Genomic DNA, 16,096 nt, shown 5'->3' with positions numbered 1-16,096 from the left:
AATAAATTATTATTATTTCAAAAAATAAAAACACGAATTGATTTTTTTATTTCATAAAAAAAGAAAAACAAACCAAAAAACAAGAAAAAAAGCTGATAATCGATAAAATTTTCATGTTGTAATAATAATTTTCATATTGTAATAATAATATTTATAAAAAGTGCCTTTTACAGTGTCACTTTGTAAATGAACTAGTTGGTGCAAATGTTGCAACATTGGGTACCGTGTTAAGAATACACCGCGGTACCATATATTTGCACCACCTTTCTGTATACTTGGTACACAATGTTTTTTAAGACACATCTCATTTTTAGCCGTTTGAAAAGCCATCGAAACTCGACTCATCACTGAAAATAACTCTTGACCAGTCTTTTACAGACTAGCTCAATCTATCTTTACACTACTTACGTCGCATAGTATGTCATTGGCTGTAACTTTGCTTACTTAAAGTACAACTATAGGCGTAGTAAAAAAGTTTCTTATTCGTAAAAATGCAAAATAATAAAAATGAAATGAGTTAACAAGTATTGAGTTTTTTGATTTTTATGAAAAAGAGAAAATTTAAAGAATTTAAGAATTTTAGATTTTACTTTCAATATTAAATAATTTTTGGAAAATTATTTAAAGCTTACATTTTACAATTAAATAAGAAAACATTTTTTAAAAGAAGCAAAATAACATGTTCATCAAGTGAATCAAGAAAAGTGAGAAAGTTTCTAAAACTCTCTCACTTTTCTCTCTTTTTTAAAAAGCTAAAGGTTCAGGATTCATTTTAATATGCTTAGCTTTCGGACATGCTCTCAAACTTGCAATAACCCGATCTGCCAACAGCCTGCTTAATAAATCCGTTTTTGTGTCCTCTCGTGATGTTTTCCTCGTAAATTTCCCCTAAAAGGTCTGTTGTGTTTGTTTCTAACCTCTAGGACTTCTTCAGAATATTTTCCTACTAGAAAAATGCACTTTTCCGAAATGACTTTGCCATGAAATAAAACTTTATGTAGGGAAACAGGCATAGAGTACCATTCATGTTGTTCAATTTATAGGTCACGGGTCTTTTTTGCGTAGATTTCGAACTTATCCAAGTAAATTTTACGATCCGAATTTATACAATATATCGAATAATGAATAATTCTCAAGCGCTTTGTTAATTCTAAGCACACTGCTGTTAACTCATACGAATTTGCAGCATATCTGACAAAGTTACGAGCAGAGTTACGTCTACAATTTGTATTACTAATTTGTTCTTTGGGAACATCAATTAGAAAGCCCAATTTACCTCTTAACTTTTCCAGAACTTCTTTTTTTTTCGTGCCACCTTTTCTTTATTTACATCTCCACTTGTCGACCATACTTTAAGTTCTAAGTAGTATGAAATGTGAAGAACTCATTTAAAGATTCTAATCAAGACATAAAGATAATCCAAAGGAAAGATATTTTTTTAAATTTCTTTTCTTGATAATATAATTGAATCAGTGTTTTTTAAAAGGGCTGATTTGCTCAAAATCCGTTTTTGAGAAAACTAAAAAAAACTCTTTACATCTCTTAATATTAAATATACAGAATTTGTGTAATATATTTTTAAAAAATATATGCAAGAGTAATATCTTAGTACACTTTGATAATTGTTATAACATTTCGTTTGTTAATAATTAATTAATAAAATTTCGAAAAATTGGCCCTTTTAAAAAAAATCGAATATTTCGAAATCGAAACTGTTTATACACGAAACTGTTTATACACTGTTCATTCCGTACTTTCAAGGCCATCTCAAACAGGCCATAACAGCTCATTTTCCGTAAAATTAGCGAAGGCCGACTTTTTTACGGTTAAAATTATTTTTAATCCTTGCTTTTGTAAACAAACTTCAGATTTTGATTAAATTTCGGAAGCAAATGTTGCAGAAATTTTTTTTTAAGTTTATTAATAAGTAAATTACAATAAAAATTTAAAGAGTTTAGCTAAAAATGACTAAATCTTATTTTTATAACTATATGTTTATTTTAGCTGTTTAACACTTGTAATACAAATAATAAATTTTTTGATAAAAACAAACAAATATGTTAACTTTATTTTATTTAAATTATTTTGACTTTTTTTAACTAAAATTACTTTATTTTGAAGTTGAAAGTTTTGCTTGTTTTATTAAACATTCCTTCCCAAAATCTTCAGAGTGTTTTTTACAATAATTGTTTAAAGAAATGTTTGCTAAAATGCAGCAAACCTTTTTAACACTTCGAACAAGCAATTGAAATTTACTATTGCAGTTAATAAAAATGTCAATTAATCCTCTCTTGCACAGCAATGGTGAAACTTTATTCACAAGTGTCACTTCAAATATAAAAAATAACAATAAATAACAAAGTAGACTAAATTGTCAGAAGGTTCTCTTAGTCTTTTCTTGTTCAAAGAACTAATCAAAGTTCCATATTCTTGAAACATATCAAAGGTGTCTATTTCTTCTAAAATTGAATGTAATTCCAGAAGTTTGTAAGCAATAAAACCTGCAATATATAAAAGCCCTTGTTTGCACTCATTTGGCAAATGAACCTCACAATTTTCACATATTGGCATATCAAACTACACATCAAGTTCACAGTTATCACAATGGTGGTGAGCAGGAGGAAATATTGTAAAATCTGCTTGCTCGTCTATCAAATTACAAGTTTTGTCGATTCTAAATTTTTGAATAACATTTTGCACAGTTATCAGATACGTGCCACCTGACCCTTGCTGATATTTCCTAAACTGTTTTTCTAGTGCATCTGATTGTATTTGTCCTAGCAATACATAAGATACACCGCAATTCAACAAATACTTGGCACAGCTTGCTAATCTTTTAGAAGCTTTTTGCAAAGCACTCACAGTATCCATTGTTAACTTTTTCTCTCTTAATTTTGAATTTACGCATTTCAAATTTTCAGCAAAATAAGAAATATAGTTCTCTAAGAAATCTATTTGCTAATCATGGACTGCAGTAATAGGCTTTCTTTGAATATCATTTAATCTAATATATAGACCTTTTGCTTTACTGTTGACAGTAAGCTATCACTTGACAATTGTTTCAATAAAAAGTGCAGTATCTTTAGCTTCAGGAATTTTTACACGTAATGCTGCAACTGTTTCATCACAAAAAACTTTGAGAACTAATCCATAATTTTGTCGTTCAATTGGTTTTAGTGACTTGATGCCTAATATAACTTGCTCGCTTAGAATCTGTTTCATTATTAATAACATAACTAACAGCATTCTCCAGTTGAGAATAATAATTAATAATTCCTTTGTTTAAAAAAGAAAATAAATATCTCCAGAATTTTCTAAAGTTATATATATTGAAAACTTAGGTACTGGTCCACAATGTTCATATGATATTAAAAATATTTTTTTTTCTTTTTCAACAAAATAAAATTTTTCTTCACAGTTATTTATCATTGACTTCAAATTTTTTACAATTGAATTAAATTGAATAGCTTCCATTTTTTTAAAGTTTTCGAACTCATCAGGTAAACTATTTCTTTCAGAGCACATTAACCCAGTGACATCTCGTTTTCTAGACACTATTGGGCGCTACTGAAGTTTCTCCTCCCCCCCCCCCCTTTTTTTTTATGATTGATTATGATAGAGAAATTTATGCTGATTCAGAAAAATATAAAAACATAGGCCTGAAAATCAACGGAAAGTGCTCTAATTCGAAGTCAAAGTTGTAAAAAATCCCACTAAAAACCCTAATATTCGCCATTTTGAAAATAATAAGTTAATGATCTTTTTGCTGACAAAAGCAATACATTAATAGCATGGTTTTTACGTTAAAAAAGTTGTTAAAGTATGTTTATCTTGCGCAAGTTTTTGTGGCAATGAAAATAGCCGTTTTTTGATTTATTAGAAAATAAACTATATTGCAAGTTATGTACTTTTGTAATAATTTTTAAAAAAGAAATCAACAGCTTTTTTTTCCTAAAAGAAGAACTTTTGAAACTTAGTTCATTGTTGTTTTATCGCATGTAAAATTTAGAAATAGTAACCTTTAAACCATTTTTTTTTAATAAAAAAACCAGCGTACGATACAATGATAATTATTCATCAGTTTGTCTGCATTCTCAAATTCTACGTTCAACCTTTATTTGAAATCTTCCATTAATTTCATTTCGTTATAACAATTTCGTTATAATACTTTAAAACAGTAATGCAAAGGCGAATGGAAACCAGGTCTGTTTATTGCGCAATGTAACGGTAATTAGTTTTCATTAAAAATGAAAGCGTTTTAAAAAAAAATGGCGAATATTAGGGTTTTTAGTGGGATTTTTTACAACTTTGACTTCGAATTAGAGCACTTTCCGTTAATTTTCAGGCCTATGTTTTTATATTTTTCTGAATCAGCATAAATTTCTCTATCATAATCAATCATTAAAAAAAAAAAAAGGGGGGGGGGGGGGAGAAACTGCAGTAGCGCCCACTATTGGAATACAAGACACTGGTATACCTTTAAAGACTGATGGATGATGCACTGGAACAAAACTACAACCTTTGACTTTTTTTAATTCTGCATCTTTAGGCTAGTGCTGAGCACAAATTCGCTTATAATCCGTAAACACCAAGTTTGCATTTGGAAGTTTTTTAATCCATAGCTTGTGATCCTCGAATTCACAGACAAAGACATACCAAATTTATCTTCACCATTTTTTAAAACGCATTCAAACATTTGCTGACCATTTCCTGACTCTAAAACATTGCAAAAACAATCAAATTGATCACTTTCAGTTATAATTTTCCGGAGTGCACTGTAGCCTTTATTGCATTTATAAGACCCTGAATAAAATTCTTCAACAGATACTCCAGTATTCCCTACACTATCCCATAATAACTTTTTCATCTAAACAAGAAGAACTATTAATTACTATTAGTTAACTAATTCCAGTTATACTATTACAGCTTGAAGAACCATAACCTTATTTTCTCTTCACTTAATTTGAAATTATAGAAAATAATTTCCTTTTTGTAAACTTCGTTTGCGATTTGAGTCTGATCATTTTCTGGCGATATCAGAATTTTACTTCAGATTAAAGAAAGAAACAGTAAAAACACCAAGTTTTATAAAACGAAACAAAGTACAGAAAGAAATTATTTCGTTTTTTATTTGAACAAAATACAGACACGCAATTATTTCTTTAAAGTTAAATAATTTTGCAGACCTGGAATCTCGTGACGCATTCGGTTAAAAGTTCTAAAAAAAGACTGATTTTTAAAATAGTAAATTTACATAACAAAAATAACAAACCTTTCTCTTTTTACTTTTCTTGATAAAACAGGTCTTATTTTTCCTAATTGTCAAAAAAAAAATCAAAATTCCTTTGTTCCTTTGTGTGTATTTTTAAATGCCCCCGAACGTCGGTAATCTGCCCCCGAACGTCGGTAATCTTAAAAGTGAATTTTATTTGCATGGTTTCGTCAAAACAACATTTTTTTTTGAAAACAAAATAACAACGTTCTGACTGTATAACGCACAAGCTTTTGTTTATAAAGTAAGGTGAATTCGCATTGTATAAAACATTTTAAATAGGTTACATGGAGTTGTTTCACTATTTGGTAATTTCCAGATCCACGGATATTAGGAAAATCTATATACGAAAGATCGCCGTGTATTTTCCGCGTATTGCGGCTAAAAATATGAATCAGCTGGAGAGTGATTTTTTTAAAAAGGGCATATTTGAAACGAATTTGCCTTTTAAAAAAAAATCAAAAACTTTCAGGTGGCTTTATTTCTGTAAGAAGATAAAATTTAAACACATTTTTAACATAAAACTGATGAGGCTATCATAGAAGGACACAAAACACACAAAAAGTGAATTTTAAAAAAAATATCAAATCAGCCCTTTTAAAAAACACTGATTCAATTATAGTATTCATTTCAGTAGGATTTGCCCCATAAATGTGATAGAATTGTACAGAAGAACATGACACCGCATTATAAATATTTCCGTCTAACATACAAAGTATCATAGTTGGTATTATCGTTATGTGAACATCTTTATATTGGCACCATATAAATACTAAGTAAAATATAAGTAAGCTTACAGCTTGCTCACGAACTTGTTGGTTCTGTCGATTCCACCATTAATGCGAGCGCTTGTTCTGCCGATAATAATGCTAGCTGTTTTAGCAATGATGATTTGGAGTTGCAACCGTAAATTCTTTAACAATGGAAGCTGAATGCCTTTTTGCTTCTTTAATTAGTTTGCTAGTTTCCTTATTTCCGTGACCATAGGGGAGACCGAGGCTAGTTGGATACAAGGGTATGTTGACACACTTCGTTTTATTTTGGAATTTTCCACCAGAAATTTCCAAAATTCATATGGAACCTTCCCACTTAACTAATTCATCTTTCAGTGGCTATAAGGGCATGCGAATAGAAGTTATTGCGATTTTATTGTTTATTTTACTAATTTTGTTACTGTTGTAACTAAATTACTTTTTCAATTTTAAAAAGCAATAGGATTAGCTACAATTAAACTCGAATAGATGTAGGTGTTGTAATTATTGCTGAAGATATCACAACAAACTCTATATCAAAGGTGCACAATCTTTCCTTTTTTTATTTTTTGTTTTAAGCTTTTTTAGATTTTTATTATTTTAGTTTTGGAAAGATTTCATGAAAAAATGTATTTTTTAGGGGTGTTTTTTACAAAAACCAACTTGGGAGCTTCATTCTCCTTTCAAAAAAAAAAAAAAAAATGAAAAAGTTAAGTTTTTATTTTATCTTAAAAAAAAGTAAGAAAATGTTAAAGTTAACTAAAAGCGTCTGAACTAAAATTTCAATGAACTTATTTCGCTATTTAAAAAAACAATTTTTTAAAACTGATAAATGTATACGTCATGAAGGTAATTAAACAAGTATTGCTAATTTGATCGTTTTTCCAGTGTGCCTTCATTTTTCGTCTTTTAAATAATTTTTAATCAAGTTGGTTGATTGAATAAAGAAGGCGATATAGGCTTTTGAAAAAATTTAGAGCACTCGTTTTATCATATGACCAAACACACACACAAAAAAAAAAAAAAAAAAAAAATGATGTTCATTACAAATAAGAAAAAAAAAATCTTTACATAAATCTCTGCTAAGTTACAAAGCACCGGTAAATGGCAAACAAGGAAGTTAATTTCCACTTCAAGAAAGTAATTGGCAAGGAAGTAGATATTCAAATGTTCTCCAAAATACAAGTAGTTAAAAATTTCAAAATAGTTTTTTTTGATTGATCAGTTTTTTAAATCTTTTTAAAAAATTTCTTACATATGAACTTTTTTAGCTTCCACCTTTATCACAACAATCTATAGTTATGCCACAACCAGATCCGCCGAGAGCCTTCAAGCCGCCCGGGGCAAAACCTTTTTTGGCGCCCTTATAGATTTCGCTTCATATATATATACTTAGCATAGAAGCAAAAAAATACATTATGCTTTTATTGCTACTTTAACTTTATTTCATTTTTTGCTAACTAACCACACCATAAAGATTTCCTAATTTAAATAAAATTTTCGAGCTTTTTTGGAGGCAAAATTATAAATTACTTCATCATATGACAATGATTTCGCGAGATCATTTTCAATAGACATTATCATAAGATTTGAAAGTCGCTCTTGTCCCATGGTGACTCTGAAGTGGTTTTTTATAATTTTAAGTTTACTAAAAGGTCTTTCACCCTCTGCAACGGATATTGGCATTGTGTGAAAGATGCGCAAAAGTATGCATATTGAAGGGAGAATTGGTTGTAAGCCTTTGGAATATATTTGATTTAAAAGGTTGAGAGAGAGTTGCCTCTATTGAACAAGAAAGATGCTTTCAACCGGTCAAAGTGACAAATTTCCTCAACAAGATCATCTTCTTTAACGTCATTTGAATAGAATTTCGCAAGTTGACGAGCTTTGTCATCTTGTGAAGAAGGGTCTTCAGATTGAAGTCAGATAAAGGAAAACTGAGAAGAAACCTTTTTCACCACATTAAACCTTGATTTAATTTGTAGAATTATGTGGTCCAATGCCACGTTGAAAATATTTACTTCAAAATTCTTTTCTGTATCGTCGAGGTAGTGGGCTGTATTTAATGATTCCTCGTGGAATTTTTTTCACTCTTCTTGTGCGTTTCACTTTAAATTCTGTATCAAAGCCTAGGTTTCCAGCCACTAGCTTTACTTCAGTCAAAATACAATTCCACGACGAACGAATGCGACCTAGGTCATCTAGAAGTTGTTGAATGAGGATGACTTTTTCTTCAATGGTGATTGACTCCGACTGGAGACATCGACTAACACCATCAATATTTTGCAGTGTCTTATACCAAATGGTCAGGAGAACTATTGGTTCAAATGATTTAAAATATTCTCCCAACGATTTCGCTTGATTTAGCATGTCCGCAGTTAGGTCAAGTTCATTGACAGTTCTATCCAAAGCAGCAATATTTTCACTAAAGGTTTTACAGCTGCAATGTGGGCTGACCATCCAGTATCTAAGAGCTTGTGAAGTGATAAAGCAGTTTCTTCAAGAAGAATTTTCCATCTTGCTGGGCTGCGACTAAAGAACACGTAGGGCTTGGATATTGGAAAGGGTTTGGATATTGCCAAAAAATGTTTTGATCTTAGCGCAAGACTAAGCAGCATGAACTCCAGTTAAATTTAAACTATGCGCACCGCAAGGAATGTATAAAGCGAACGGATTTTTTTCCAGTATAAAATATACGGCATCTTTTACTTCTTTAACAACTGCTTCTTGAACAAATGTAGCACATTCACTGATGAATTCGTTTTGTGATTGCCAAGAGAGATAGTGAGCTTGCATTCTGGTTCCCTTATTTTGATTAGGAGCAACTGTTTCAAGATGATTCTTTAATGTTTCGTTGTGACGAGAAATAAGTTCAAGGCAACTTAAAAAGTTCCCTTTCTCGTTCTTCTCCATCGATGAATATTGCCCTAAAACAATAATTTCTACGTTAAATGTATATCAAAGAAGTTCAAAGAAGTTGATACTTCTTCTTTTTCTTTTTGCTCAAGAATCGATGGCCAGAGTGCTGGGTCATTTTTAATCCCTGAATCAAAAAAAAATGAATTAAAACTTAATATTTAATTAATTATTTAACTATTTTGAATTATTGTTTGTGTAAAAACCTTTATTTTCTTCGGGTTTCAATTCATCATTAAAACTATCGTCTGTTTCATTTTCCACTGAACCAAGAAAATGTAGATCAACGATATCCTCAACTCAATCATCATTATCATAATACGATAATTCTATTGTTTATTCTGATTTATTTAATTCGGCCGACTTGAAAAATGATTAATTATTATTCGTAAATTGCTTCGAAAATAATAATAATAATAATAATAATAATAATAATAATAATAATAATAATAATAATAATAATAATAATAATAATAATAATAATAATAATAATAATAATAATAATAATAATAATAATAATAATAATAATAATAATAATAATAATAATAATAATAATAATAATAATAATAATAATAATATTAATGATAATATTAATGATAATAATGATAATAATAATAATAATAATAATAATAATAATAATAATAATAATAATAATAATAACAATAATAATAATAATAATAATAATAATAATAATAATAATAGTAATAATAATAATAATAATAATAATAATAATAATAATAATAATAATAATAATAATAGTATATATATATATATAATTATTATTATTATACATATATAATATTATAATTATATATATATTATTATATTAAAGAAGCAGAAGATGCATCTTTAAAAAAATTTAGATGACAGCTTAATCATAGTTGATTTTTTATATACAAATATAAAGTACCTCTAGTGCTAACTGAGTTTTTATACTAATTTAAAGAAGCTCTAATGATTCAAATAGTTGTAGATAAAATACATAGATCGTCAATAGTGCATTTGAAAAATTTGGCTCTGTTTTCATATTTATCAAATCAGGATTACAGAGATTTATATTCAATACAAACCACTCAGAAAAATCACTCAGAACTTTTAATTGCCACGCTCAGCTAAAATGATAGTAAAGTGTCATGGCGCCTTTGTACTAAAAATAATCAAGAACTCAATGTTATTTGTTAAATAAAACCAGTTCAAAATTACACTTCTGAAGTTGAATTTTGATCTTTATTTAGGGTGTTTTTTTCAATATGATTATCAATATTTTAATATCCTTAAACACAGCACAGTGGTTAAACAAAGTACAGTGGTTAGAAAAGTCATCTTCGGCGAAACAAATTTCTTTTTTGAAAAAAAAATTCTCCATCAGTTTTTTAAAAAGCATTGAAATATTTTAAATATATGAATTATGAACTTATGAATAATTATCAGCCAATGCCATAGCCACATCTCAGAAGAAAAGAGCATATAAAATTAAGTACCAAAAAAAACTCACACTAAATAAGGAGTTTAACTCAAGACAAGTTAGATGATCTCTTGGTCAATTTAGTAACTTGTCACGATAAAATGATAAGACTTTGCATGCATCGACTTTATTACAAGTTTTAAAGAAACTTCAAAAGGTATTATGCAAAAAATTTATCTGCTCACAAACTCAAAATGAAAAACAACGCAGAAATATAGAACAGAATGATCCAGAAACACAGCCTGATATAAAATCAATTAGAAGAGTTCTCAGTTTTGGTGTCCATGTCTATGTTTGAATCCAAGCTTGAGTCTGAGTCCGAGTCAGAGTCTGAGTCCGAGTCAGAGTCTGAAACACACAAAGTAGGCTCTTGGGGAGCTTTTAGCAAAGCTAGAATTTGAGGTGAAAGTGAATTCTTGCTTTCTGCCAGCAGTCTGATTCAGGATCAGCCCGACACAGGATTTTTAATTTCCACTAATTTTTGAGAAATATCTTGAACTTCATCTCCCTAGGATGTCCTTCTCCTGTGGTGTAGCTTGGAAATTTTGAAATTTTTTTTGTTTGCCTAAGAAGCCTTCTTACATGAGAGACCAATGGGAAGAGCGAATTGATTGATAATTGCTTTGCTCTGACACCAATATTTTCAACGAAAAAGATCTTTTCTGCGTTTTCAAAAAGCTGACCGAATTTCTCAAGATTAAGATCAAATCCACTCGACAAGGCTCTCCAAATCGTGCTGATATTTTCAATCAGCTGCCTTGGAAGTTTTTTTGACCAATGTGCACAGCCCAGCCATATCTATTAATTCTGCCTTAAGCTTAGCCATAGCTTTTGACTTTTTTCCAATCTTTACAAGTGTTAGTTCAAACAATAGTTGTAGCCTTGGCTACAGAGTGATTTTTTTTATTTGGCAAAAATCAAAATGGTTACCACTCTTTTCCATTAAGACAATACTCTTTCTGAATCAGCTAAAAAAATTGGAATGGTGGGGGTGGGGGTGTTGGTGCAAAGCCAACACCCCCACCCCACCCCCACCATCTCAATTTTTTACTAAATTTTTTCCCAATTTTTGACGAAAGAACTGACTTCTATACAAAACGTCTCTTAATCTTTTGATTTTCTAAAGTTATAAAATCCGATAGGCACATATAGATAGGCATAGTTGGCTTTGTGTGAAGGGCCAACGATTTTTTCAGGGTTGTTCGCCGCAAAAAAAAACTTACGAAAATTTCGCATTTTTATCTTCCGTATTTCAAGTTGCTATTGCGAAAGTTGTTCTTGCGCAAATTCACCTTCCGTAATGCGTTATACGAAAAAAATAAATTATTATTATTCCGTAATAACTCTTTACGAAAAGAAACTTGCGAAACAAAGCATTTCGAAAGAATACTTGCGAAACAGTTCCTTACGGAAGGAGCGTTTCGGAATGTGCGCTTACGGAATAGACTCGAAAGAATTCATTAAACTGTTATACACAAAAATATTATTATTATTTAAATAATGTTGTTAAGTGATTCTTCAATAGTTTTTACATATATATATATATATATATATATATATATATATATATATATATATATATATATATATATATATATATATATATATATATATATATATATATATGTGTATATATATGTGTATATATTTATATACATATATATATATACATACAGTCAGTGGCGTATCTAGGGTAGGGCAGGCAGGGCAAGTGCCATGGGCGCCAGCCTGAGAGGGGCGCAAAAGAGGTTTGGTTGCGATACAATAAGCGAGAATTATATAAAATAAATTAAGAAATAATATATCATATAAAATAAATATATTATATAAAATAAAGTTTGTGTCATCATTTATTAAAAAATTGTAATTAAGCACTTTATGTGGGGGAAGAGGGGCGCGAGATCGGTGTTTGCTCCAGGCGCTATTTACCTTAGGTACGTCGCTGCATACAGTGACCTAGAAAGATTAAGAAAGTGAGGACAGGGTGGGGGTGCTGAAACAGAATATAAGGGGGCATAACGTAGCTAAAATTTTTAAATTTTAGCTGCCTTAAGCCCAGTTATATTCTATAGTTAAATATATTAAATATATTATAATAATTAGTGTTTTAGTTACCTAGTTAATTATAAGTATTTGATTTATAAAAGGTAGTTAAATATTTATAATTAGCCGCGTTTCGTAAGTGTTTTTCTGTTAAGAACCGTTCCGTAAGCTGCGGTGTGAAAGAGTTTCGTTTCGAAAGAAATTTAGTTTTTTATCATTATTTCAAAAAATAAAACCTTAAAATGTTCATATGTTGCAATACTGAAAATAAAATTTTATTATAAACATTTTGGTATATAAAAATTTACTTTTTACAATTATATCCATTTGACCAACAAAATTTTGTTATAGACTTCAAAAGGTCGTTTAGCGAAAGAGCTCGTTCCGCAAGTGCGGCTTCCGTAAGCGCTACTTTCGTATGTAGCAAAATAGTTTTATTTCGCAATTCAACTTGCGAAAGGCGACTTTTCGTAAGTAGCATTTGCGAAATGAACATCGATGGTTTTTTTTGTTTCGTAAAATTCGGTACGAAAAAAAAAAATTCCTGATTCTCAATATCTTTCCGAAAGAATTTTATTTTTCCGGAATTGTACGAATTATTCCGGTTAACAACTCTAGATTAAACTTTTGTTTTCTTTTTTTATTGATTGATTAAAAATAAAGGTTATACTATATAGCCTATGTATTTTACATGAGAAAAATCACAAATGATATTTTTATGGAATATCTCCCATATTAAATCGATTTTTGTTAAAAGAAGTACAAAAAAAGACATCTTTCCCGTCTCGGCGTTTTAACCGTTAATCATTTTTTAAATGTTTTGAAAAAGATCGTTCGCCTTCTTAATTTGCTTCAAATACTTAAAGTTAATTTCGACGAGCAATATTTACATTTGGAAAATTTGTGATTCAACTTATTCGACACATGCTGAAGGTGTAATTAAACATCTCCGTACTTCGGTTAATTCCTGAAATATTGCATTTTTTTAGAATATAAGAAGTGGAATTTCTACGAAAATATAAGACAACTGGATGCATTGTTTTATGGTGAATCAGTCAGTGAAATTTCTACCAAAAATATAAAAAAACCGAATGCATTGCTTTATTATGAATTGGTCAGTAGAATTTTTTTTAGAATATTTAAGTTCATTTTAATTATTTATTTCTTTCACCAAAACAATAAGCCGAAAACAAGTTAGAATATTTAAATTTCAAAATAGTTTGATCTTTTTTTTGTTTGTATTCTTTTTTTTTTTATCATCGGAATTGTTAAGGACACTTTGAGATATCAATTCTTATATTATTTGTATTATCACTTATATTTTATTTTCACCATCTGCAAAAAGTGACATAAGATAATTCAATATATTTTTAACAAAATTTTTTACTTTTCCCATTCTCTCAAAGAAAAAGAACTCTACATGGTGTTAATGCTGTAATTGGATAATCAAGATAATCATCATCGAGAAATTAAAATCATGGAGTGGGAACAAATAAAAAAAAACGCATGAGGTACAGTTACCAGGCCTCCTAAAAAAAAAAAAAAAGGCATATGGTCCTTAATATTAGTAAATAAGAAGAACTCTAATCATAAAATAAGCCAGTTATCAAGGATAAATCCAATCATGCCAATCAATGCCAATCGTGTAATGAAACAAAAGCCATTTTATTTCACTATAACAAAAAGCTGAAAACAAATAAAACATTTTTACAGCAACACACAAAAGCAGATAAATTCTCTACATTATCTTATTTATGTTCGGAACAATAATAATGAATATCTTCCCGCCCCCTTTTCTTTTGTAAATATAAATGTGTAAAACTCAAAGATAAAACTTAAAGAAAATATATTATGTAATGTAAACAAATAAAAAAAAAAGGAAACTTAAATAGTATGTATTTAAACAATGGCCGGAAAAATGCTAATACCCAGAGGGAAATGATCTGCAAGTCACAATCCCCCGCTTCAGTTTTTTTCTCTCTTTTTCTTTAAATTTTAGAGGAAAATCTCTGAATCTTCATGATCAGAAACGTTTTTTTTTGAACTCTTGATATTATTTGCCAATAAATTTGACTTTTTCTTTTTGTTTTATTTCCTTTTCTTTGAACAAAAAAGTTTTTTCTCTTTTTGGAAATGCTCACTTTCTTCACAAAAATCAGCTGCTACTTTAAAAGAAATTGGGACTGGGATCCAATGCAATAAACATCACTATAGGTTAAACATAATTACTTTTTCAAAATCATTGTCTTAGATCATTTTTCTATCTTGGTCATCTTCTTCCTCTTATTGTTTTTCTTTATTAGTGTTAGTGTTCTTAACAGCCTCTTCTTTATCAGCAAGTTTTTTTTTTTGCTTCTATATCTGCTGAGCTCAAAGAGCAAAGTTCAAAGTAGTTGTTATTCTCATCTGTATATCACTTTTTTGTAAAGATGACATTTCTCCATCGAACATCAGTCAAAAAGATCATAGCAATTATCAGAAGTCTAATTTTGCTTGGAATGTCTTGGCCTTTCGACTATCAAAGTGTAAATATGCACTAATATCGACTGGTCTATCTTACAATCTACTTTTTAATTTTCCGTCACTGTCTTTGGAACTTGGTTCAATATATAATCAGAAAAAGGTCATAAGCTGTAGATACTTGAAAAAGATACTTGCTTTGTAATGCTGTTATTGCAATTGACGCAGCGCAAACTTATTTGTCGTTCCATTTTAATATTTGACTGTGTATTAATTTTATTAACTGTGTGAACTATGTATTTCATGATCTTATCACTTAGTAAGATCATCAAAATTTAAACTCAATGTCTGAGTTTTTTAAACTGCTGCAATTCTATATCCACGCAACATGATATGGAGCATCAAAACCCTATTTCTTATACTTTTTCTTATTGTCAATTTTTCGTTTCAGCAATTGCTACTCCATAACAACCTATCAGTTTAACACTTTGATTGGTTAAGAAGATAACCTCTTTAATAACGTTACCTTTATCTCTTTCTTGAACTTACAAGGAGTCAGCAGTTTTACCCTTAATTAATTAACTAAAAATTTTTGTAGAACTTCTACCTTTTTTTTTACGGTAGGGCTTCTGTAAATTTCATGAGCCTAATTTTGGTGTTTTAGTGTAAAATTACTGGCAATGATGTTTTACAACATAACTGTTCAATTTCGTAGCTTTTGACTGGCGTTGTTTTATTTGTTTGGCACTCTGAATGCATTTGAATCCAAAGCCATATATAGCTTTTCATATTAAGGGGAGCTGTGACGAAACTGAACCAGTTTTTGATCTCAAAAAAAAAACTCGAAGAAATCCTGGCTTTGGGCGTTTTTGTATAAATTAGCTTAAAAAAAGGTCATTTAAAAAAACTGAAATATTTGTCAAAACAATTCGGTAATTTCAGTTTCACTTCGTAAACCTATGATAACTAACAAGCTTTTTCACGAATTGTTGCTCTTTGGTAATTTTTAAGGATTCACCAATTTTTCACCTTTTATTATTTATTATTGCGAAACTCGCGCACAAAATGCTCGCTTTAGCATCACTCTTTTAAGGTTGAAACGGGTAAAAACAGTTCAAAATTTAATTTGAAATCATAAAAAATATTTTTGACACTGCATTTTGATTTTAGATTGTCATTCCTAAGATC

General features: G+C 29.5%; 1 protein-coding gene and 1 pseudogene across 3 annotated transcripts in view; both read right to left on the bottom strand.

Annotated features, from left to right (window-relative positions):
- The window catches only part of LOC149888489 (uncharacterized), a 242,973-nt gene that overhangs the window by 163,683 nt on the left and 63,194 nt on the right, over positions 1–16,096 (bottom strand). The window lies entirely within an intron of this gene.
- LOC149888495 (uncharacterized) lies at positions 2,111–3,246 on the bottom strand (annotated as a pseudogene).

The sequence above is a fragment of the Hydra viridissima genome, unplaced genomic scaffold, assembly GCF_058129835.1.
Source record: "Hydra viridissima isolate aposymbiotic clone 2 unplaced genomic scaffold, HvirCarnegie_v1 scaffold_5, whole genome shotgun sequence".
Lineage (NCBI taxonomy): Eukaryota > Metazoa > Cnidaria > Hydrozoa > Anthoathecata > Hydridae > Hydra > Hydra viridissima.
Note: the sequence above shows the minus strand (reverse complement) of the source record. Positions and strands in the feature narration are given on the sequence as shown.